This window comes from Melozone crissalis, unplaced genomic scaffold (genome assembly GCF_028551555.1).
Source record: "Melozone crissalis strain CALT ecotype California unplaced genomic scaffold, PUWL_Pcris_2 ptg000016l_1, whole genome shotgun sequence".
Taxonomy (NCBI): Eukaryota; Metazoa; Chordata; class Aves; order Passeriformes; family Passerellidae; genus Melozone; species Melozone crissalis.
This window is the reverse complement of record NW_026535794.1, coordinates 25,441,946-25,467,187: the sequence shown is the minus strand read 5'-3', so window position 1 is coordinate 25,467,187 and position 25,242 is coordinate 25,441,946. Positions and strand designations below refer to the sequence as shown.

General features: G+C 42.2%; 1 protein-coding gene across 6 annotated transcripts in view; it reads right to left on the bottom strand.

The window, feature by feature from the left end:
* DYNC1I1 (dynein cytoplasmic 1 intermediate chain 1) overlaps window positions 1-13,492 on the bottom strand; it is a 186,907-nt gene extending 173,415 nt beyond the window's left edge. For 2 of the 6 annotated variants that reach the window (XM_054273283.1, XM_054273284.1), the window contains exon 1: window positions 13,342-13,492. The gene's annotated coding sequence lies outside the window, so the exon portion shown is untranslated. The remainder of the gene's footprint in view (window positions 1-13,341) is intronic. The other 4 variants (XM_054273287.1, XM_054273289.1, XM_054273285.1 and 1 more) reach the window with 3 other exon arrangements.
* Between the last annotated feature and the right edge of the window lie 11,750 nt (window positions 13,493-25,242).

The following is a 25,242-nucleotide window of genomic DNA, read 5'->3' as shown; positions in this document are numbered from 1 at the left end:
ACAATGCTCCCAGAAGTTCCTTTTCATTTGTCATTGTATGAAACAAGATATTTGAAAGACAATTTACATTAATCTTAAAATAATAATAGTGTTTGCACAAACTTCTCTGCCGTACACAACATAAGCCAAACTACTCCACCAAGCTCATCCCACATGTAGTAACATCTCACAACCATCTCATTTGTGGTAGCAGTAAGAATGTAAATGTGCAAAAAACAGCATTTCATCCTTGACTGGACTAAAAGCCATGCAAGCACTTTTAGAGGTTCAAGCCAGTTTTACTACAGCTTTGTAAGCTACAAGGTCTTTATCAATGATCAATAGCACAATATTTGAGCAGATATTTTTCTAATGTATTTTATTTTCTTCACTTAACAGCAGAAACAGTCACAGGTATCTAATAGGTTTTACTTGAATTTCAGTACCAATAAGTTAGAGTAATAAAACCAGAAAAACAGGTACAAAGAGTTGCAAGATGTGTACATAGACTAAATACAGGAAAAAATAAGCCCAAAATGCCCAATGTATATCAAATTTTAAAAAAGACAATTACAACAGTGCACTTTTTCAGTAGAAAAAGTAAACAATATGTAAGATCTCCCTTCTTTTCCAGTCTGTTCTTTGTATTTGCTAGGATAGCTTTTTGCCTGCATGCTTTTGCCCTGCTCCTCTAAAAAGGAACCTAAGTTGCCAAATCTAGTAGCACATAAAAAAGCCTACAGATTTTACTGCTTTTTGGTGTTTGCAGGAGTTTTATATGCTGTTCATTCAGTAGGCTGCACTAGAGTAGAAATTTTCCAAAAGGAGTAGAAATTTTACCCTTCATGCGCCTTGAGGTCTTTCCTGATTTGTGACTTCCTGTGTTGTCCTTTTTGTTATTATCTCTGTTGCAATTACCAAGGGGGTTCATTAAATACACTTACATATGGCATTAGTCATCCTATATAACTAATTATAAATAATTGATTCATTAATGAACTCCTCTGAAATAAATAGGCAGCATCTATCATTTAGAGATGCTGTACATGCATTATTCATATGCCTTCATAAATAGCCAGTTCCTTGAGTCCAAAACTGCAAAACATATTCGTGTAAAATACAAAGGATGTTGCACAACAAAATATATTACTCAGTGGTTTTGGTTTTAAAGAATGGGTTCATAGAGTGGGAGTACTATTACTATTGAAACTCTGACATATGAAGTGTTCCACTGGAAAAAAATGATTCATTTCTATAGCGTACTGTAGTTATCTCTACTTGGTACAAATTAATATCTTTCCTACAGTTAGAAATATTATATATTTTTACAATAGAAAAAAATTCCCATGAGATCTACCTATGACTTCCACAACTGTAAAGTGTGCATGCAAAGTATGAAACTGTACAAAGCAGATAAACAGCTTTGGTCTGCAAGAAACCAGAGGGAGTTGCTACCCTAGTATAAATGTATTCTAATGCATTGCATTCATTTGAAAATAATGTTTGAAACACACTTCAAATGGGCAAGAGGGGCTAGAAGCATCTCAACAGCAATTTTTAAATAAACATGAGTGCCTCTTTTCATCATGCATCAGAATTTGTACTTGACTTCAGTCGAATAACATAAATAATTTTGCTAAATGGGCATATCAATGTTTATGAAATCAAAACAATGAGCAAATATTTGCAGCTGCAAAAACTCAGCATTTGCAGTATTTAAAGGAATCTCCTGTGTGTGATGAATTCAGGAAAATGCTAAGTAAAATTGGAGAGACTAAGTATTTTTTCTACATAACCTTGAGGCAAAATAGTCAGGCTTTTTACACTGCATCTGAGTATTTATCTATAAATAAAAATGGTTGCCAAGTGTTACATTTCAGGGAATGTACCATTTTTATCCTTCAGCTTCTGAACACTTCGAGCAGATGGGTAAAGGTCTTGTACTTTGTTCTGTAAAGGTTTACAAATCACAAGCATCCAGAGATTTGGTTCTGTGCTTCCTCCTGGTTGCTATGCAACAGGTCAGCACATCTCTAGCCTATTTATTTGGATGCTGACAGGGTATAAGATATGTACTCACAACTGCTCAGTTGCACATCACTTACAATCTATTACAATTTAATCTTTTCACTCTTGTTCCTCCATAATGGCCCTACTACAAAAACTCAGTTTCAGCAGAATTGTAGGGTCTCCACAAAGCAGCACGTGAGCAGGACTCTACTACTGCCCATTCTTCCAACACCAGGAGTAGCGCCAATGAAGCAGCACCTTCTTATCATCCCTTTCTCTCATGCCCCTTTTTGAGACTCTCATGTCTCTTAAATTTACCATGATCTTTTCAATTCCAACATGATGCCTCAGGTTTTAGCTTTCACTTTTTTTGATTCTATGCTGCTTCAGTGCATAGTTCTGAGCTTCATATGGTGGTATGCTTGATGGTAAGCTCTCCTCACAGGATATGTAGACAAAACAATTCCTTCTTTAGCTGGGGGCCAAGGAAAAATGATCAGAATCTCAGGTCCAAGAGCATAAACAATGACAGAGTGAAGAGAAAAACAAGAAGGATGGGACTTCATAATCTAAAGCTATAATTAGACAATTAATTCCAACATGCAAATAGACCAGAACTTATAGAAGTGTGAGACTCCGTGACCCATCATGCATTTTGTGACCATTTTGGGTTGATCTTGGGTGTAGCCCTGGCTGGGCTCTTGTACTTCCCAAGGGGGATCTATTGCGGCCTCGTGAAAAATACCTGCTTAATTCTTTAATTCCACCTAGGCTCTGTTGTAGGTCAGCCTTCACAAGGCATCAAAGAAACCTAGAGCCATGGAAGAGCCATCAGTGTTGAAGGGAAGAAGCTGCTGGCAACAACTCCCTGGAGATGAGCAAGAACACACAACATTCCAGCAAGGAGCAGAATGAACTCAAGGACTCATACAAACATGTCCCTCTAGCAAAACTGCTGCACATCTTGCACCAAGTATGCTCCCTTTATATTGAATTCCACAGAACCAACTGCACATATCACCTCAAAGAAAACGGAAATTTAAACAGGTCTTCCAAATGTCTTGGATTTTCTCTCAATAAGTATTAATGAGCACAGTTATAACTGCACAGTGATCTCAGATGTGCTTCTGTGAGATGGTCCTCAATGATGCAGCAGCCAATACTGACTTGTACTTCCCAGGGACCTGACTGAGGAATTGTGCCCCAGTTACAAAGAGCAGATGTTTTTAACAAAGCAATCACGAGCATGCTTGACAACATTTAGATCTTGTAGAACAGAGAATTCCTAAGCATTCTTGGTCACTGCCCTCTCTATCAGCTTCTGTCTCTGTTATCTTTTACTGTTTGGCTGCAATAATACCCAGGATTCCATATGTGGCTCTGTATATGTCTGGGAATGGACATAACAAAATTCCAGTTTTGTGACTCTACATTCCCCACACATTAACTGGTCTCTCTCGTTGCACCTTGTTATTTTCTGTGAATTTTGCAGCTTGCTCCAGAGAGGAACTGCAGGATGAACAGATCAAGAGCAGCCCTTCTGAGAAGGACTGTGGAGTGCTGGTGGATGAGGGGCTGGACATGACCCAGCCATGAGCACTCACAGCCCAGAAATCCAAACCAAACTGGGCTGCACCAAGAGCAGCGTGGCCAGCAGGGTGAGGGAGAGGATTCTGCCCCTCTGCTGTGCTCCAGCGAGACCCCACCTGCAGGGCTGCATCAGCTCTGGGCCCAGTAAACTGGATACAAGGAAGGACATGGACCTGTTAAAGTGAGTCCAGATGAGGCCACCAAGTTGATTAGAGAGATCTCCTGTGAGGAAAGGCTGACAAATTTGGATTTGTTCAGCCTGGAAAAGAGTGGATTTTGGGGTGACCTAATTGCAGTTTTCCAGTACCTGAAAGGAGCCTACAAGAAAGAGAAACTTTTTATAACAACTGGAAGTGACAGGACAAAGGGAAAGAGATTCAAACAGAAAAAGAGTAGGTTTAGATTGGCTATTAGGAAAAAAGCTTTTACTGTGAGGGTGGTGAGGCACTGGAACAGGTTGCCCAGAGAAGCTGTGGATGCACCATCCCTGGAAGTGTTTAAATGCCAGGTTGGATGGAGCTCTGAGTGAAAGGTGCCTCTATCCACTGAAGGGGCCTTTGAATTAGAAGATCTCAAAGGTCCCTTTCAACCCCAGCCTTTCTATGATTCTGTGACCTAACAGGATAATTTAAAGGTGTTTTCTGACATCAAAAGAAAACCAAATGCAAGCTGTAAATGGGTAAGATTTTAGAGATGGATAATGGGAGAGAGGTAACAAGCTGCAGGTCACCTATCTAGAAAAATAAGAGCCTTGTATTTCAAGTCTTTGATTTCAATTTCTTTTGTATATGTATTTCTTATACAATGATAAGATGTCGATGATATCTACTTCTATCATTGATATGAACACTTCTTCAAAACCTATATAAAATATCTTGTTCATCATAACAGTACCAAAATGCCTCCCAGGGGTAAATTTAATGATTTACTAAAACCTAACCTCGACTTTTGCTTCAGGTTGTCTGCTAGTCTCTCCTGAAGTGGACCAAAGTCTCCTTTTCTTCATCCTGAAAACATTTCAGCCATTAAAACATGTACTTTCATTCCACCCTGGGGGGTAAAACTGACCCCTCTGACTTTTCCACCCTCCTCCTGAGATAACCCTAGTGGTACATGGCTGCAAAGTGATACTTAAAGCCATTTACTGAAACATGAAAAATGCATGCTCTAGTGTCTGCTTCTTAACCCAGTTATGACAACTGCCAGAGAGACATCAAAGAACATTTCAGGGAATGTACCAAGCTATGCTGCCATCACACAGGTTTTGCTGGAAGACTTACTCAGATACCGTTTCTTTCTTCTAACAAAATATGCTTTGCTTTGCTGCTGATGTCTGTAAGGATGTAACTAGGTTAAAAATATCACATATTGATTTCAGCTCTGAAGTCAAGACAGCTAAAGATTTAAAAAGCAGGGAAGAGCCCTGGCTGTAAGAAATATACAGAAAGTTCTCAAAAAGTAGAATAAGCAACACTATCATTCTCTTTGTACTTCCCAGGGCTTATCTGGAAGTACTAACAAAGCAAGATGAATGCTCAGAGCCTGCATCAGCCAAATATCCCTGTTGATTGACAGAAGAGAAAAGAGGTATGTCCAGATAACAAGGCAATGTGATAAATGCAGATGTCTAACAGCATAATGTAAAGGACGTTTGCATTCTTCTAATGCAAAGAATGTGAATCTGAGAGAGGATTAAGAATCAAGAAATCTATGCCTTCCATTTACCTTTTCTGTGGTTAAAGTTTTCCACCCGAATAGGAGAAACATGTTTTGGGGGTTGTTTTTTTGTTTGTTTGTTTGTGGTTTGTTTGGGGGGGAGGTTGGACATTTTTTGTCTTGAGAAGACTGAAACCCTCATTCCTAGGGTGACTGTTGGCTAATGAGTGAGAAGCACTGGAGGAATGGAGATTGCATTCTTAATCATCAAATCTATTTTCTATTAATTTCTTTTCTGCAAAGATTCATTGGACCAGAAGAAGCAGATGCGAGAGAGCGAACATCAATCCCTAACCGAGGCCCCTGGGTTCTAGTCTTTGTTTCAGGGTTAGTTTATATTATACACAGTGACTGTTTAGTTTATAATACAATGCTGTATTTAGTATCTGGAGCCAAAGACTTCTGCTTCTTCCCGAGCATTTGAAGCAAGGTGATGAAGAGTCCTTTCTATTTCTCCCACATGCTCTGTTGCACTCAAAGAAACTTTAATATTTTAGACTTATGTGAAGCAGCTTCAGCAGGAAAGACTGGAAAGGTACTTACTGCAGAAGACATACAGGTAGCTGGTCAGAGCACAGAGGAAGGCAAATATCTCTTTAAGCAAAACTGAGACTCCTTTAGTTTAGGTGAAGCCCATTAAAACCAGGAGCAGATGCTGTCAGCTGCAGCTCAGCATGGAGCACACAGTCTGCAGATGGGCTGGAGGAACTAGAGATGAGCTAGATGGAGCAGCCTCAGAGAAACAGAGTGGACACGTTGGCTGTTGAGTCTGGGAGCTCAAGGGTAAAAACACATCAGAAAAGGGCAAAAAAGGCAAAAAAAGTGAGTTTTTAGAGATTTCCTGTGCTTCAGGAGCCAGGTGAGAGCCAAGCTGATTTTGAGGACAGCAATTTTAGTTTCTGTTTCCATACCATTTTGTCAGTTTAGATGTAGCTGAGCTTCCCAGGCAGCATAAGAACTTCCAGTTTGGGGAATTCAAGTATGCATCCCATTGAGATCTGGACACATTAAGACACATGCTCTGCACCTCAGGCACAGCCTCCTACAGAGGCAATGCTGGCTGCCCATGAGCTCTTCTCTCCCTCCCCACACATATCTCTCAAATGCCCTGGCTTCCACTGAGAAGAAGCTCTGCAAATGGGCTTCCTGAGAGTAAAAGCAAACAAGTCCCTGTCCTAAACTGTGAGGCAATCACATCCCTGGAGCACACTGCAGGAGACCTCCAGAAGCAAGCCTTAGTGCATGGCCCATTACATCAGGACCTTGGCTCCAGAATTTGAGACCAAGACATCAGTTAGAGACCATCAGTTCTCTTCAAATGGGGAAGGTGATATAGACAGTTTTGAAAAGTATATCAACATTTACTAGTAACTGTCAAAATACCGGACCACTGAAGGTCCACATGGCAACTAGAAATTATCTATTTCTGGCTATCAACCACATCAAACTGTTAAACTGTTAAACTACAGATCATTGCAGTATCAGAAGAGAGAAACAGAGAGAATCAAGGAGTAATTGGGTAATAATCAAAGTTAATCCTTTAGCAAAAGTGGACATTACATTACATGAGAAAGCACAGCAGTCTTATTGACATATACACACATACAGAGTACCTCAAGAAAAATAACATTGAAAATGGGAGGCAACCAACTTTCATTATACTTACTCCTAATTCATAGTTTGATTTAGTGAGATCAGAAACTTTCTTGGGAAAAAAATGAATTTAATTAAACTTTACTGAATGAACACTGAGGAGGAATGATCTCCATTTAAAGACTTCAAAATCCCCACAAGTATTAACTAATATTACTGCTACATTTTATTGTAATTTTGTTCAAAAAGACTGATATGTTTGCCAATGTGGAAGTCTAGAGTTTTTTATTTCCCTGTCCCCGCAGTCACTGATAAGTAAACAATAAAACCCAATAAGTATTATGTATATAAAGGCTGCTGTAAAAGGTGTGGACAGCACCAGTAGCAAGGCTGGAACACAGAATTTTTTCCATCTTAGCCCCTAACAAAGAGTAGAATTTACTGTCATCTTTTGAATTCTATGCTTTAAGCATATGGGAAAAATCTTAAGGCTCTTTAATTTATAATTATCAGTCAAAGTACTGAATTTGCACAAGGTGTTTTTAAAATATTTTCAGAGGCCCTTAAAGGCTGAGAAACTAGGCTTTCCTGCATTTTCTTTCTATTCAGCTTTCTGTGAAAAAGAAAATATTGTGAGAAATAAAGGGACAGTTTTCCCACGGGCTTTTTCAGTACAAAGAGAGAATGGCATCACTGTTTTTTTTATTTTGTCTCCAGTACAATACCCTGCTATCCCATCAGCACAATTTTTCTTGTATTATTATTACTACTGTGGAGATAGTGAAAGGCAAGAATACAACATTCACAGGCTTGCCAAGTGCAGCAGATTATGTACATGAATGGCTAACTGCACACTAGGGGGTTTGATTTAGGTCACATTTCTTGTTTCATTCCAAAAGGTTATAGATTTTTAAGCCATTCATTGTTTAATGCACAACACAGTTTACAGTCATAAGCACATATAACCTGAACTATCTTTTCTCAGTTTTTTGCAGAAGGAATTTGTGTTCCTAGGCAATGAAGACTGGCAGAAGTTGATACTGTGTAACAAAGTGCTATAAGCGTGTGACAAAGCTCTATGAGCAGTTTGAGCGAAAAAGGACAAAGAATTAATTCATTTAGGGACAAGCTAAGATATGAAATAAATCAGAATTATGATACAAACCACCTTCTGGTTCAGCAATTGCTTAAAATGTAACTAGAAACAAACTGATTAAAGAAACAATGTCATATGACTTTGAATAGTGAGATTAATGAAAATAGCAAATCTTTTATATTACTTAAAGAGAAGATAAACATGTATTATGAAATAAGTCACATGAGTTTACATAGTCCCCCAACTTTGTGCTGTGAGAATCTGAGAAGAAATTCTTTCAAAAGCTCAGTGTCAGTGGAATAGTCTTTAAACCAGGACAGACAGGTTCAAATATAAGGAAACATTAGAGACAGCCTGGGTTGGTCTGTTGTTCTGTTGTTTTTTGTTTGGTTGTTTTTTTTCCTGTAACCCTGCTTTATTACATATTTTAATTTCTGGAAATATATAATAGCAATCATTTGAAATGTCTTTGCCCCAATTACCAAGTGACCTGGTAACCAGTCTGATCCTAACAGTGCTGGCCTAATGTGCAAAACACGAAACAAGGGCATGCCTTGAATAGTAAGGATTTAATACAACTCTCTCTGCCCTTTAAAAGCTAAGATCTGTTTTAATGGGTACAAAATGGAAGGGGTGAATAGTTTAAGGCAAGAGAAATCCATATTTTCCCAGCATGTGGTCTAAGATCTCAATGATTAACTTTCAATACTCACACGGCATAGTTTCAGTACTAACATAGCATAGCTTTCTCTCTCAAATTCAGCCTGAAAATATTAGAATCAAGGAAAGCTTGATATAAAGTGATATAAATAGATAAGAAATAGATCCTCTATTATACTTACTTATATTTAATCATAGTAGGCAGTTTTGTGTCTTTGCCTTACAATAAATCCCCATTGTCTGAACACAAAACACACTGCATCTTTCTGCTGGGCTGAAGTGAAAAATTAATAACTGAGGAACAGGATTTGGAATTATTTGTCCCATATCACAGCTAGAGGGAGAAAGACCAAGGAATTAATATAATTTCTATGCTAGGGAGAGAAAACAAAGGGGAGGGGAAGGGAAGGCCAGTAAGAAGGGAATGCAATGTTAAGACAAGTATTGAACAAAACAGAAAAGGGTAAGCCTCAAAGAATGATAGCAAGAGGGAAACGAAATGTGAAGATACCACTTCACAAACAAAAAGTTAGGTCCTTAAAAGATTCCTTCTGTATTGGTTTTCTGCTGAGTGGCAATAAATGAGCCTTCTCCTTTAGTCGAATTATTGATTAATTATTCTAGGGCCAAGCAGGGACAGTCAGCCAGCATCTGGGGAACACACAGGGGAGAACTGCACTGCTCCAGAAGGGCTCCCAGGAGGTCTGTTCCTCAGGTTGATGTAACTTGTCTATCCAGATCATCTGATTCACATGCATGGGAGCTGGGTTAAATATAAAAAAATGTACTTATACTGTACAATTAGGAGCCAAGAATCACAAGAGACATCTAAGCAGCTATTATTCATCAGGTAACACAGGTTAGACATCTGCACAGGTCAGTGCAGCAGTTAGACAGGGACTCATACAAACTCTGTTAAGTCAATGCAAAGCTCTCATTTTCTTCAATAGTGTTTGGAGAAGTATCATGGCTTTCAGACAATGAGGGCAGCTGACTTCTGCCATCACTCTGTAGGCTCTGCTCACCACCACAGAAGTCAGAGAGAAACTCCCATTACTGTCAGCAGTGGTAGGGCTGAGACCTCTGTCCTTAAACTTGAGCATGGAGTTCCAGTGTGCTGCCCATAAAAGGCTTCAAGAAACCATCACCCCTGCCCCATGCCTTCTCCATGCTGCACTGCACTCCCAGATACTCATCAGCATGCTTTTGCCTCAAAAGGTGCAACGAAAAGTGCTGAAAATGCACAGTAAAAAAAATCAGGGGTATAGTTTTAAGCTCAGGAGGAGTTGGTACATCACCTGTCACAGATTATCAGAGGTGTCTTGTATCTGTAAGATCTAGTGGCTCACACATTAGTCTGCTTCACAGCTTCCTGCAGCTCCTGCCATCTGCCTGGAAGTAGCCATCTTCCCAGAAAAGTTGGCAAGATGATGCCACGTAAAATGAACAGTATGGGGGAGCAAGCTCATGTATACTGTCTTATTTTGAGGCTTGCAGATGGCCAAGTGAACAACAGCTCCCAATGTCATCTCCAAGTAAAAAGAGCTAGCACACTTTTAGATGGATTATTATCAAGTAGCAAAGGGACATATTGCATCAATCTGAGATTGAGACTGAGTCAGGGTCTTTTTGTTAAGCAGTATCATTCCTGCATTACCATTTCTGCCTGCTTACAAACAGCTGAGGGGAGACCATTCGAGCCCTCACCTGAAATGAAAGCCCCCATATGGACATGTAAATGTGGACATGTATATGGACATGTAAATGTGGGCATGTATATGGACATGGAAATGTATACTCACCCACAGGACTTGTATTATTCTGACAAACAGAAATAAAGCTGCACTGGCAAATGCACAGTTTTACTAACACAAGTTGCATCTGTACTAAGGGCATTTTGCCATCATATTCCATCAGTATTTTGGCTGGAAAATGTCCCTTTTAAACACAGATTACATCTAGAGTCATTATGGTTTGTTTCATTTGTTTTTAAAATAAAATCGGGAAGTATCAGATGAGTATTGCACTGAGAGGTCATTATGTCCGACTATGGCTGCAGAAAGCCTGAGACTTTGTATCTGCAGATGTGAATTACCCTGTGCACCTCAGTGAGGATTTCAGTGTTACCTCCCTCCAACTTCTCTAAAAATTAAAGCCCAGGGAAACAACAAGGAGGATCATTCTGTTAACATCCCACCACCACCTCCAAGCAGCAACTCATTTTGGAACTAGGTGTTGGTAACTCTGAAAGATTCCAAATTACTAGTTTTGCTGCTGGTCAAACCAAGCCAAAGAAGCTCAACAGGGCACTTGAGGCATAGCCCAGGTTAACAAGCCTGAATAGTCCTAGAGAGTGGCCACAAATATGTTTAAAATCTCTGCAAGAAGTTAAATTTGAGGAACTGAAAGATACCACATTATTAACAGATTCACCAGCAGGAGTAAATAAAGCTTTCAAAAGCAATACTGCCATTCTATACCCATATGTTTTTTCTATTTCAATCCCTTATCTTTTTCCCTTACAGGCCATTTCACATCATTGTCCAATATCCTGCAATGGTGGTGCCTCCAACACAGCCCATCAGATAGAACAGCCAGCTCTATCTAGAATTCCCCCTCTCTCTTCCTGCATGCTGGAAAACAGAGGGCAGAAAGGAATGCTTTTTGAAACCTGTCTTACAAAAGAAAAGAAGACCAAGGGACTGAATGTGTTAATTTATTTGAAAATAAGGCAGGTAAGTTCTTGTTGCATGGTTTAGAGTACCTACCCTGAAGACAGCTGCTAAAGCAAGGCTTTTATCTATGGGAGGCATAACAGGAACCAGAAACCTGAAGTTGGAAAAATACACTGAAAAACAAACACATTTCAATAATGGAAAAAAATAGCCACTGAAAGGCATCACAAAGGAGGGCAGCTCACTGCCCTTCCTTCTATAGAAAGAGCTGGAAGGTCAGCTTCTTAATTTAAGATGTGCTGGGTACAAGCTTCCAGTAATCACTGCATGTGTAAGGTGTGGTTTATTGCTGCTCCTTTAAAGATTCCTCTCCTAAACCGTGGATAAAGCAGCACTACAGTTAGTGAATTTTTATGATAGATTAATTAGAGGCAGAAGTGCTTAGTGCTGAGAGAAATCTAGCCCATGTAACTCTAAACCATCTTCTGGATCTTCACATACCTGGCCCTCAGAAGTCCTGCTCAACAAGGAGGATGATGGTAAGACCCAAACTTCAAAACAGTCTGTTCACAAAGAAGGTACAGAAGGGACAACACATTTTGTATTTTTACAAACTATAAATTAATGAATTTGGGAAAAGAAAACAAAGCAGAGGATGCACTGGTGTCACAGTGAGCACTCTCATGGAGACAAGACCCAGATGCAGCCCCAAGGTTTGTGTTGAAGAAACCCATTCTTGCATAAAAATGCTGCAGAGAAATTATAAAAGGAATTTTATCTGCCCTCACTAAATATGGAGAATGTGACTAGAGATGCCATCTCAAATGAAAATAAAAACAGCAACAACAAAAAGATCTTAAAAGAGTCAGAATAGCAAACATGTAACTTTTCCCCATTAACTTGGCAAGAACAAACAAGGCACTTCAACAAAGCCCATTGGCAGTACCAGAAATTAAATGCCCCGATTGCTCTGATAACACCATCTATCAGGGGACAGGCAGTCCTGGGATCTGGGACTTCCATTCTGAAACAGGTTTTGCAGTCCTGTACTTCATGATATTTAGTGCAGTTCCCAATGTTAAGTCCTCATGCAGAAACGAAGCACTAACAAAACCCTGCATGTCAAGATAAATTTTCAGGTGCCAAAGTCGCGTGCCAACTTCATGTCAGGTCCTTCCATCTCATATCCTCTATATCAGCAGGCTAGATTGCTTGATCTGCCAAGAATCCTTATGTCATATGCATTTATAGCTCAAATCTGTACTTTCTGTCAATGGCAATATTGACAGAAAGACAAACTTTGTTCTAGTTCATAAAACAGGGGCTTTGTCTAGGAAATCTGGGGCCTTATGTTCTCTGCTGACCATGGGGGATTCCCGGGATGATGTAACTGCAATAACATCTCTTTGAAAATCTATTTCACTGGACTACCAGTGAAAAAAAGGCCTCTGGCTGACTCCCTCCTTCTCTCACCCTTTTAGGGAATGACCTTAAGAAGGGGGAAAGATCTATTTACTGTCCGCTGTCATCCTGGACTTCAGCAAATCCGCTACCGCTCACGCTGTGTGAGGAATTACAGATGAAAAACTTTTACCACCCCCTTTTGCTTTAAGCTGTTCGGCGCTCAGGCACCAGCTGGGAGCCGGCGGCCGCCACTCACAGCCGGGGCCGAGCGGCGCCCCAGGGACCGGAGCAGGTGCCGGGGCCGGCGAGGCTCGCTCACCGCAGCCCCGCCGCCGACGAGCCGCCAGGCTGCCAGAGCTCAGCCGGGGATGCCAGGGATGCCCGGTAGCCCAGCCGGGGATGCCCGCTCTCTCGGCAGGGATGCCCGCTCTCTCGGCCGGGCCGCCTGCCCGGGGAGCGCCTCCGGCGGCCGCACCAGGCTGCGCGGCCGCTGCGCATCCCGCGGAGCGACTCCCGCCCCGCTCCTCCGCCGCCAGCGCCGGGCCCAAGGGCAGCCCCCACCGTCCCGCCGGTCCGGCCCCGCCGCGTCCCGGCCCCGCCGCCCCGCGGGTGCCTCACCTCCGCCGGCGCGGGAGATGCCGAGCGGCTCCGGCGCCTTGCAGCCCTCACCGAGCCCTCGCCGCCGGGGGAGCAGAGGGATGCCCCGCTGACTGAAGGGCTGCTGCCAGTAGCTGCTCCGAGCCGAGCCGTGCCGAGACGCCCGCCGCTGCGGCAGGACCGCCGCCGCCGGCTGAATATGCTGTCTCACGGTGGACAGGCTCCTCCCGAGAGCTGCTGCTGCCGCTTTCCTCCTCCCGCCTCCTCCTCCTCCTCCGCCCGCGCGCCCCCGGTAGAGACACCCCCGCCGCCGCCCGTGGGACCGGGGCGGGGCCGCGGCTGGCGCGGGGCCGGTGGCGGCGGCGGGGCCGGGTCGGGGTCCCCGCCCGGCCCCACAGCAACTCCGGCCTGAAGAGCGCCCGCTCGGCTCCGCGATGCTCCCCTCGCTGCCACCCCCGCGGTGGCGCAGGGCTCGCCCCGGGAGCAGCCGAGCCGGCAGCTTCCCGGCTGTCAGCACGACACCGGCATCACCGCCAGCCCCGCGACAGCCCCGGCAGCATCCACCGCCACCCCACAGCATCCTGACACCATCGCTTGGCAGCAGCCGTCAGCCCCACCACAGCCGCGGCAGCATCCCCACCACCATCCCCACGGCAGCAGCTGGCAGCCCCACAAAGGCTGAGCCATCACCTCTAAGCTGCCTAGGATATCTCCAGGCCAGCCTCACCACCATCCCCACGGCAGCCGGGCCATCCATCAGCCCCGGTCAACCGTCACGGCACCAGGCTCCTGCTTGGTCCTGTTCCTTTCTGGAAGAACAGGGAAACTCCAGAACAGATGCTGTCATGGTTAACTAAGGATAAGACTGCCCAAAGGCAGAGGTTTTGTTTTGCCCCTGTTTTCTCACACCATTCGTGGGGACAGGTACCAGACAGGAGGGCCACACTTCCAGCATTGGCCCTGCTTCTCTCCACACGCTGACATATCCATCTCCTGAGGGAGAGGTGCCAAGCAGGGCTGTTGGGGATCATCCATGTTCCTGCCAAATAGCACCCACCTCCAGTGCAGATAACCCAGCTTTCCACTCCCTTATTCCACACAGGTTTGTTGCTCCAAACATGAGGAAAACACGCACCTTTTGGTACCATGGTTTGTTCTGTAAAACCTGATGTCCTGGACACACTGTTGTCCATCCCTCTGGTCCAAGAGGTACCCACCAGAACCCTGTCCCTGGAGCCTCATCTCTTGTTTTCTTTTGGTGGGAAACATTAATTGCAGCCACTGTCATTTGAGGTCTAGGGCCTCTCCTGGGAAGAGTGAGGTATGCCCAGCCCACTGGAAAGCCAGAAAGGGTTCACATCACCTCCAGCTCCTGCCAGACCTAGAGAGACTGTGCCTGGCCAGGAGACAAGGAATCCTGAGGAGGAGCAAAAGACTCCATTGCTGGTGCAGATACAGTGATGAAATAACGGTTTCTCAATTTAATTGGTGTTGAATCAGGAAAGATTCATCTTTTGCTCTCCTGTGAATTCCTCAAAGAGCAACATCTTCTGCTTCTGCAGGTTGGAGCATGTAGGGAAAAAACCCTACATGGTTTTAAATGCACAATTTGAAAAGTTTTGTTTGGTGCATTTAGATTGCAACTCTTTATGAAAACAAGGCCCTTTCAATATCAGACAGCCAAAATTGAACTTCAGAAACTGATTTTTTCTTTTGAAAGTGCTGAAGTGTTGGTCTTAGCTTTAACATAAATGCCATAGGGTTTGTTTAGGTTCCGTTGAATTACGTGTCACTTGCAAATTTCCTGCAAATTCAGCGGATTGCTTTAAATTATTCCTGACCAAAGAGAGCCTTGGAGTCATTTAATATTCCTGAAATGACAGATGAGACTGGTTCTCCATGGGGCCTGATTAGATCCTGCTATTGTTAAGATGCTGTCCTATCCATATAGCCATGATGCCATGGTATCACACACATATCATGACATCACATTGTATGGTGATACCAGGCATACTAATGTATGTCATAAATGGGTTTTCAGAGCTTGTTAAGCCCTAGATTGCTTTGTTACAGATTAATAGCATTTTGTGTTCTAGTAATAATTACATGAGATATTTCTTTAAAAAAATCCTGTAAACCTAAGTTCAATGGGGACACAATTTTGATATCTCTTATCACAGATTTTATCTGTTGTCACATTTGCCAGAGGTGATTAAGTCTTTTGAAAGTACAAAAATAAAGAATGGAAATGTATGTGTCAAGGAAAAATTGTTTAAAAATCCTCATCAATCAAAATGAGAGATTTAGTAAAATTATTATTTTAAAATGTCTACTTTAACAGAGGAGTTCAGAAATAACTTCAGTGGCCAGGGTAGTATATTAACAAACCCACAAATTTCTCCTCAGAATAAACTGTTGTAAGGAAATTTGGAGAGAAGCAATCCTAGATAGTATAGGCTAGGCGTTCCTACAAGTAATGACCTCCAGGAACTCAAGAAAAATTTATGAGCAGCCCAGTTAAGGAGCTCTCTGAAGAAATAACAAATTCCCCTAGAAGAGATGGTCTGTCCTCTTTGACCTCAATCTCACCATTTTCTTCTCTAATCTTCCACAGCAAAAGGTCTCACCATTTTTGTGGATTTCTTCCTTTAGGCATGCAAATTCTGTTGTCACTAATTTTACAAGGCAAAATTAGTGGCAACAGTCAATGTCTTTCATACACCAAGAAGATGTGATTTTCCCCTTTTCAAGACAAAATACTTATGATCAATAATGTATTTGTAACTCCTTTAAATGAAAAATACCCAGTCATTTCAGTATACCCCCTAATTTTACATTTTCCCATTAAGCACAAATCTATAATATTATCCAACTCAATATATTCTCCCAGTAGCATTTTCTGATTACAAATTCTTAGTCATCAGGTGAAAGTGCAGTAGCACAGAGTTAAGATTACTTTCAAAACTCTTATGTTCTCATTCTGTGAGTTCAGAAGGTGGTTATTGTAGCCCTAGATAGCTTTATGAGAACAACAGAGGGCAAACTGGTCAGCAATTACAGACATCTGACACGCTGCCATCCCTGCAGCAGAGGTCAGTTGTACATGGACACACAGCCACCACGCTGTCATCTGAAGAGAAATCAAAGATTAAGGGAAAGTTTGAGGTCTATCCTAGACTATGGATTGTGTAGAAAAAGGCTATTGTTAAAATTACAGAAATTCATTGTTTGCCTGTCTCCCCTCCTCTAGCTTACACACATGCAAAATGTAGAGGTTTCTGTGCACATTAATAAGTGCAATGTGTGGTTAATTGCTAGATTGGAAAAGTTCAAGGGAAAATAATTTGACATGTTTTCTTTCTGAAGTTACTTTATATAAAGTTGTTCACATTTAAGTTATTAATGAAGATGGGTATAAGTTCCTCTGGCAAATTAATAACTGTTTATGATGCAGCACAAGACAAATAATTAGTAATAATTAGTAGTGCATTGCCTTTCCCTGCCTCAGGCACCAGCAACTCCTACATCACAGCGGGCGTTAATAAATGAGCAAACCCTCTAGGAAGTTTTTGCCACTTGAAGGTTAAAAATTAATTTCAAAGCAGACATTTCTAAGGCTTAGTGGAAATGGCAGCGCATTTTAGACACTCTGCATGGTAGGCATAACCTAGGTTTGGCAAATAACAGAAGATGTTACAAAATGCCTTCCAGCTTTTCAAAATCAATGATTTAAACAAAGGATCAAAAGGCAGAATGAAAGTTTTAGATAAAGTGAGGAATATAATTTCTGAAGTCAGATGTACTGCTACAGCAGTAAAGTCACTATAGGGCACTATCCCACATGGCTTCAGAAATCTTTCCTTCACAGGTGAACTAGTTAGTTACTCATGTTAAGAAATGTATGGGTGCTTGCTCAGTTAAAAAGTTAATAGGAAAGTATTGGAGAGCTTGTTTTACTGTTTGCTGAAAACAGTTAGATCTCCGAGCAGATCACTGAGCTGAAATTTCTACAAGTCTGAATATCCACAATACATTCAAAACTTAAAAGGAAGATTTTAAATGTATCTGGTACACAGTCACTAATAATTCCTCTGTCAATTGATTTGCTATTGGTAGATTGCCAGTTCCAAGCTCTTTGCCAAAACACATGTACAAAGCCAAAAAACTCCCCCATGTCTTAAAAATGATAAATTCTTTCTCAGAAAAAACATCAGTAATAAGAGATTATGTATACAAGTAGAAGGCAAAGGGAGATCTGTGGCAGATGGGTCAGTTCCACACTGTTCTGGATTTGGGTTACTCTCCAAACATGCTGCAACTGTGTGCTCCTAGAAACAATTATTTTAGTGTCAGGCTCTTTTCTAAGCCTCTTTTCTTGCTTTGTTCCTCATTCTCCTACAACATTGTCACCAAAAAGTTGTTTTCCTAAAATTCAACAGTTCTGTACATCTGCAACAGGAATCATTAACTTGACTTCACATCTGAGACTCTGCCTGTTAAAACGTAATTGCCCAGGCATCTGATTTTGCACTTGCAACCAAGGTACAGAAATGCCCTACCAGAAAGAAGGGCTCCAGAAATTTTGTTACTGCCTTTGTAAACAGCAGGTGCTTGCCATGTAATGCAACCAATTCCTTTTATTTGAAAAGATTCAGTATACTGGGAAGGGCTTGGAAACATGTCAGCAAAGCAGATAACCTGGGAAGGAAGTGGAATATGCTGGGAGACACTTCCTGGCAATGGTCATGCAGGCTCAGCAGCATGGAGAGGACTTCAGGCTTGAAGGGTTTTACTGTGCTCATGTTCTGAATTACTGGGGAAGCTGCAAAAGGAGAGATCCACAGCTTGAGTGGCAGTGCCTCGAAGTGAAATGGACTTCAGGCAGGACTGGACAGTTTAGGGAACACAGACTCTGAAATGCTCTCCTAAAAACCAAACTACACCGTCGTCTCCACTCACCTCTGTTTTGAGTTCCTGTGAACTCAATAGTTTTGTTGAAGACAACAAAAGAAATGTCTGAGTTTACAGAATTACCAGCAGCACCCATCTATCTTTACAATATTTGTGCTCTTTTTATAAAAGGTTGTCTCATTTCCCCACACCACCTTTGGTTTGAAGTCCACACCTTTATATTTGATTTAAAACAACAACAATTTTCATTTTTGCAAACACCAAAGAGTGCTACTCCTTTATAGGATTCCTGAGACCTCCCAAATATTAACTTGAAGCTTAGCTTTAACAAAATTAAAATCAGTGGTACATACAATGTGATGCATTTAATACATCATGAAAATGTATTAAAGTGTATGAAAGCAGATAAGTGCTATTTTTGACAACAAATGGAACCTTATGGCGAATTATTCATACGATTGAAAGTAGAAATGCATTATGTAGAGAAGATTCTAAAGGGAACTATTTATCTAAAATGTCTCTTTGAAATGTCCCTTATTTTTCACACTTTGTTCTGCCCAAGACAGTCATGTTTGCTTGCCTTTTCATTATGCCTTAACCATGAACTGGATGGAATAATTGGTGTGAATTAATAGAAAATTCTGGCTTTAATGTCCCATCTACAGACACAACAACAGTAGGTACTAATTACAGTAATGATCTGGATCTTTGTGGAAATGGCTATCAATGTGTCAGTGCATAATGAAAGTTTTCAAGCAGTGTCCTAGTTCTGAGTTTATGGTGCAGTGTTAGAAAACCGCTCACCTGGGGCCTGAGGCATCCAGCCCTGGCCATGGCTTCCATTCTTTAACCAGGCTCTTCTCATATATACCCACTGCTTATTGACAAATATGTCTGTAATTTTTCTTTTCTCTCACCCTCATTTTTCCTGACTTAAAGTCTCCAGATGAGGATAAGCAGTTATGCTTGCCTGGAGGCCTGGATAACACTCACAGAGGGAAGATGAAAGCAGCAGCAGAGAAATATAACAGTTTAATCTTCTTAAAAGGGGATAGCTGATAAAGCAGTTCTGGGGTAGGCTTGTTCCACCGCTTCAAAGTGCTGTTTGGTTAAGGGAATTTATTGTTGCACTGTGTGAGCATGATTATTTCAGCATTGCTTCTGATCCCAAAGAGCTGTCATTGCCTAGAGTTGTGGATGGGTATATATTTTTCTCATTGAAATCTAAAAATAAATACTAGAGGAGTTGGGGAAACTTTCTACTGAATGCTATGAGCTTTCAGACATGGCAACCATCGTACCACAGAAGCCTAAGGGAAAAGATATGGCAGCACAGGCTGTTCCACCAAGACAAGGCAAATTAAAATTCAGCAGACAAGTGGCCTTCATACCCAGGCTTTTAGAAAATCAGATCAATTATACACTTCAGTCCAGAGGAAGGAGGCTGCTTCCACACGGACAAAATGAATAGGGCTGCTTAGCTTGACATGAACAGGGCTATGTGTCCTCACTCCACAGTGGAACAGAGGGCTGCATGTGTGGCATACAGCAGGTAAGGTGATTTGGAATCCCTCAGCTCACAGGACACTGAGATTATGACTTGGAACTTAGAGTAGGCAAGCATCCAGTGTCAGTTTAGACATTGTGGCGTATGACAATGATTCACTTGGCTTCCCCAGAGTTTTTAACACACTCATGTCCTGAATGGGATGTCTGTTCTTGGTAGGCAGCACAAGTCCAACATTTTGCTTTGAGGGATGCTTATGTCACTCTCATGTACATACAGATAACAAATCTCCAGTAAGCCTTGTTATGTAGACATTTCATGCCCTGTGCCATTCTCAAGGACTGCCTGCCTGCTCTCTCCAGGTGTGACAGAACTATGCCTGCACCAAAAGGCATCTCTAGAATGAAGTGCCGAGGATAAGACTGAATCTTATCCACTGAGAATAAAACCTCCTGCCCCACTCCTCTTAACTTGGAGGTTAGTGAAAAGTGCAGAAGAGATGGAGACAGAAGGCTTAGTTAGGAAATTGTATACAAGATGATTATAAAGCCAGTGACAATTATAGTGAACAGGGATTAGGGAGAGTTAGGACCTGGATAAACTTTAGGTCTGGACAGGGTCAGAACAAGCTGCTCTGCAAGATATAGGCAAGGGTCCAAAAGCTGAAGAACTGGGAGGGTCTGAAAGTGACCTTGTGGCACCTGCTTTGTTTACTTGGATTGTAGTAGAGGAACTCACCCCTGAGCCTTCTGAGGAGGAAAAGCTTGGCAGCTGCTGCAGAGGCTGAGGTGACAGTAGCTCCAGGGTTGGCTCTCTGTGAATAAATGAGAGCAGTCACAGCACAAGTGGTAAAGGGAGAGGTGGTGAAGGTCAAAGATGCTGCTGCTGTGATGTCAAGTTTAGATGTCAATCTAGCACAGCCCAGATGATGTTGATACAGGAATGGAAGGAGGAAAGATGCTATGTCTGTACCACCACCCAAAAAAGGAGGTATCTGCCTGAAATTCATGGTCCCAAGCAGTGGCAACCTGTGTTGCCTCTGGGGCTGTGATCATCAAGTACAGCAGGGCCTCACTTGAGCACTGGCTTTCCTTCTGCACATCACCTTGACAAAGCTCATTATTTGGAGGGTTGGGATAGTAACTGACAGTGGGAAATATATCCATGATGAATCACATAGTTAAAGCAGTGCTCTGCAGTGCCAAAGAGCCTCAGCATTTTACTGTAGAATTTTACTGCTGTCCTCTGTTTTGTGGAGTACACTGGACATCTTTAGAAAACAGCCCAAAATATGAAACACTTGATTGAGAAGATAAGATCAAGGTCATGCTAGAAGAACAGTTCTTCTTCTGGGAAGCTGTATGCTGGAAGAGATGAGCTACAGTGGAGGCAAGGGAGACAGGGGGAGTATTAGGGAGGTCAAGGTTGGTGTTCCTAAGTCTCTCTTACCTCCTGGGCTGTTAAAAGTGATCAGACACTGTGGCCAGATCATCTAAGTGCCCACCCACAGACCATATTCCCACATTGCCTGTGAGACACCTGACAATGGTGTGCAGAAAGAAAGGAAAAACTTATAATCTGGTCAGAAGATAATTACTCTGCATTGGCTTGGTGGTGTCTCAGTGATGAGTGATCAGTAGCGTCATTGTGTCTGCATTGATATCTTACTGCCTGTCATGCTGGATGCAAAGAGCTGTGTTAAGTGATTTGTTTCTTGCCCTATGAACTTGGTCCCTCACTGCAGCAACAGTGTCACATCCCAGATTCATCTGTGTGCAGGCAGCTGCAGAGCGAGGCATCAGTCAGATGCCACCTGAAAACCCATGGACTCACATTCCTTATGGGATCATGTGAGCACTGTGCAGGGCATGTGACAGTCCCCAAACTGTCTGTTTGTTCATGATGCCCAATGTGAAGGAGAAAAGGGAGTTCTTGCCAGAGTTATGTCATCTCAGAGGCCCCACTTGACACGGCTGGCCTCCTGGAAAGGGTTGTTTCCTTGTGGAGGAGGGAGAAGCCGTGCTTTGGAGTAGCTAAGACAGGCACTGATTTCATACATGCACACTGTTTGACCTGCTTACAGCAGGGCTGTTTAGCATCATCCACCAAGGCTGATGCTGCCATGAGTCTAACTGGCTGTACAGTGCCAGGGGTCTGAGGAAAGCATGAAAGAAGGACCTCAACACAAACTTAAGAACACATTTTTCCCATGAAAACTTGTCTATCATCAGACAAATCTGTCAGCGTTGTCTTGACTCTTGCGCAGTATTTGCGCAAGGAACTTGCTGTGAGTCTGTCCTACCCCAGCTATTCCTGAGATAAAGTATTTCTTCTTGACATTTGTATTATTGGCAGAAGGTAGTGATTGGCTGAGGTGTGGGAATCCTCCACTTGGGGCTGGAGATCTGCTGTCCCTGGTAGTGCTGCTGCCCCCCAGCCCTGCAGTAATGCTGGCATTTCTGGGACCTTGTGTTACTAAGGGAGGGTCTCACTGTTGGGAAAGCCCATGGGCTTCCAAGGTCTTTTTGCTTCAGGAGAGCTATGCATGTCCATGGATGAGGGGTCTCTCAGCAGCTGCCCTGCAGCCGCCTTGGCAAGCAGCCCAGGGATGTGGAGCACTGAACAGCTCCACCTTCAGCCTTCGGTGCCTCCAGGCTTCCCTCTGAATCGGCAGGGGAGGGAGGTACTTGCTGCATGACTGAACGCAGGCCGTGGCTTTGGGAGATGCCTGTAGCCTAAATGTGGGTGACACCTTTTAGTCAGATGAACTACACATCAAGTGTAGCCATCCACTGTAAAATGCCGTGTAAGTGCACATTGTGAGACAGTCACTTTTTGTCACAGTCTGCTCCTGCGCAGTCACAGCTAATGGCGGCAGCCTTGGGACTGTGTATTTCACATGGTGTGCCACCAGCTTGTATCTCAGCCACCCTTCCCATTTCTGTGTCAGTGACTAGTGCTGCTCCTTTTTCCCTGGGCTGCACCTGCTGTGCAGTGTTTTCTTTAATACCTTCCTTCACATAATCGCCTGACAGCTGGCTGCAGTCCATATCTGCTTCCTGCACCTCACCGTTTCCCAGCAGCACAGCTGCCAGGTCTGGCACATATTGCTAATGCCTCTCCAAAATCTTCCAGGAGTAGTAATTCATTAGCAGGATTTAGTTTTTGAAAATTAACTGTCAGGCTTTGCAGTACAGTACAGATGTAAAATCCTCCTCATCACTGGCAGCTTTTATTAATGTTCTATAAATACAACTATAGCAAGGCAAAATGATGATTACATTAAATTATGTTGAAAGCATTATAAGCAGATTAGGAGTAAAAAGTTTACAGAGGTGCTGCAATTGTCCGCCCATTGCATTACACATCCTAAAAATCCTGTTCCAGGGTTACACAGGAAAAGAAAACACAGCAGATCTCATAAAGATCTAGAAGGGCACTGCTAACTTTACACTACATGGTATGATGATGGAGTTTTGTGTTTGCAACCACTAATCAGAGTGGGTGAATTTATAAAGGCATACTGCTTTTTAACACATCCCCTTAAAAACAGTCCTTGTGGTATTACTATAAAGATGTCACAGAGTTAATAAAAAAGTAAGTATCTGTGGAAAATGTCAAACTGAACCAGAGGAACCATTACCTATGTCACACTCTACACTAGGAAGATGAATGTATCCTCACCTCAGCATGGTTTTCTCACCATGACTATGATGAAAATAAAAATAGTTCTCTGTGTGTGTCTAGACAATATTCACAAAACTCTCTCCAGTACATAAAAAAAATATTTTGCAGCGTGGCCAGATACTCAGCTTTCCACTGATTCATCCTATATACACACTTTTTAAAAATCACTATCCTAAAGACAACTAATATTCTACTTTTTGATAAAGATTTTATCTTCCCACTTTATCTGAAGAATGTTTTCCTATGTATAACAGGAAACTTCATTTCAATGAATTTCAATGCATGCTGAGATAGTTCTATTATTTGGTTCTATGTATTTTGGCTTTTGTGGGTCTTATTAATAATATTTGGGAGTATTCTTTCCTTGTTCCCAAACCTCTGACATGCATCTGTGAAACATGCATCATCTGTGAAACAAATTGTACAAAAAGTTTCACTGAGCTGTATGAAACATGAATGTATGCAACATTCCAGTGACAAGCCCCAGGCTCCTGTCTTTTTACAGGAGCCAGTGATGACTACATGGAAGTCAGTACCAAAATCCTCCTTGCTCAGAGTACACGTAATGTGCATTGTGCAAAACTTAACACTGAACAGATATGTAGCATCACCATCTGGTGTCATGTTGAAGGAGAAACTTTTGCATTACATACCACTGCCATGCTCCTGCAATTATTTTAGATCACCATCCGCCTTCAAAACAAGCTGAGTTATGTACAAAGTGACTCTCATCAGTCTGGCATGGCCATTGACACAGTGAGAGGGGCCTGCATTTGGGAACCTCATAAACAGATCCTTAGGTTTGTGCCACTGATATCAGTCCCATGTTCTGCTACCCAAAACTGCAGCCTCTTTCATGTTTTGTGATCTCCCCACAGAGGTGCTCACTGTAAGTCTTCCACTCTAAGTGGTTTTCCTACCTCTGTTTAAATGGTACATTTTCATAATCATTTTCAATAAGTCAGGGTCAATCAGGCTGGTTGATGGGAAGCACTTGGATGTTCAGCCTCCAGATGAAGTGGCTGGGATCTTCCAGAAGAATGAGCTGCTCCACAGCACCAGTGCCTGAAAAGCCAGCATCTTATCCATGTGATGGTTCTGCTCTCCATCACACAAACCATAGACTCTGTTCCTGTATACCTAAGATTATGTCCTTAGTCCATGAACCCATCCCTTTATTTCTTATCGCAAAAATAATTTCACCATACATTGCTTTATTAACCATCGAACTTTTCAGGAAGATATGATGGGTGAATGAAAGAGTATGGGTATATCCCATGGCAAAATATATACATGACATAACAGAGTAAATGGGACAGTCACCATTCATTTTTAATTTTTCCCATTTAAATTTTTATTTAATAACTAAGTTTTATGTCTAAACTATAGGAGATAAGAAAATTAGCCCTAATAAGTCATTAATTATTACAAGAACACCACTTTTGTTTCCTTATTCAACTCTTTATTTTGAATTTGTTCAAATACTCATGTTTGATACACTGCTAGTAAAATAGTTATTCAGTGTTCTCAATCCTATTTATTCAGGCTTCTCATTATATATCAGAATTTCCACTAAGACTTTACACATTGATTGATGCTTGATCTTACATTAGTACAAAGGGGTTAATACATAGAAAAGGAAAATAAAACACCTCCTTAAAGTGTGAGCATCATAATAAATCGAGTATCAGAGACTCAATTACTGCTACACAGCGCCACGCTGCCACTAGGTGTCAGGGACACAATTCACTCTGCCCGGGCAGCAGCACCGCAGGCTCGCTGAGCTATGGCTCACGTCCCCCAAGGATTGAGGGATA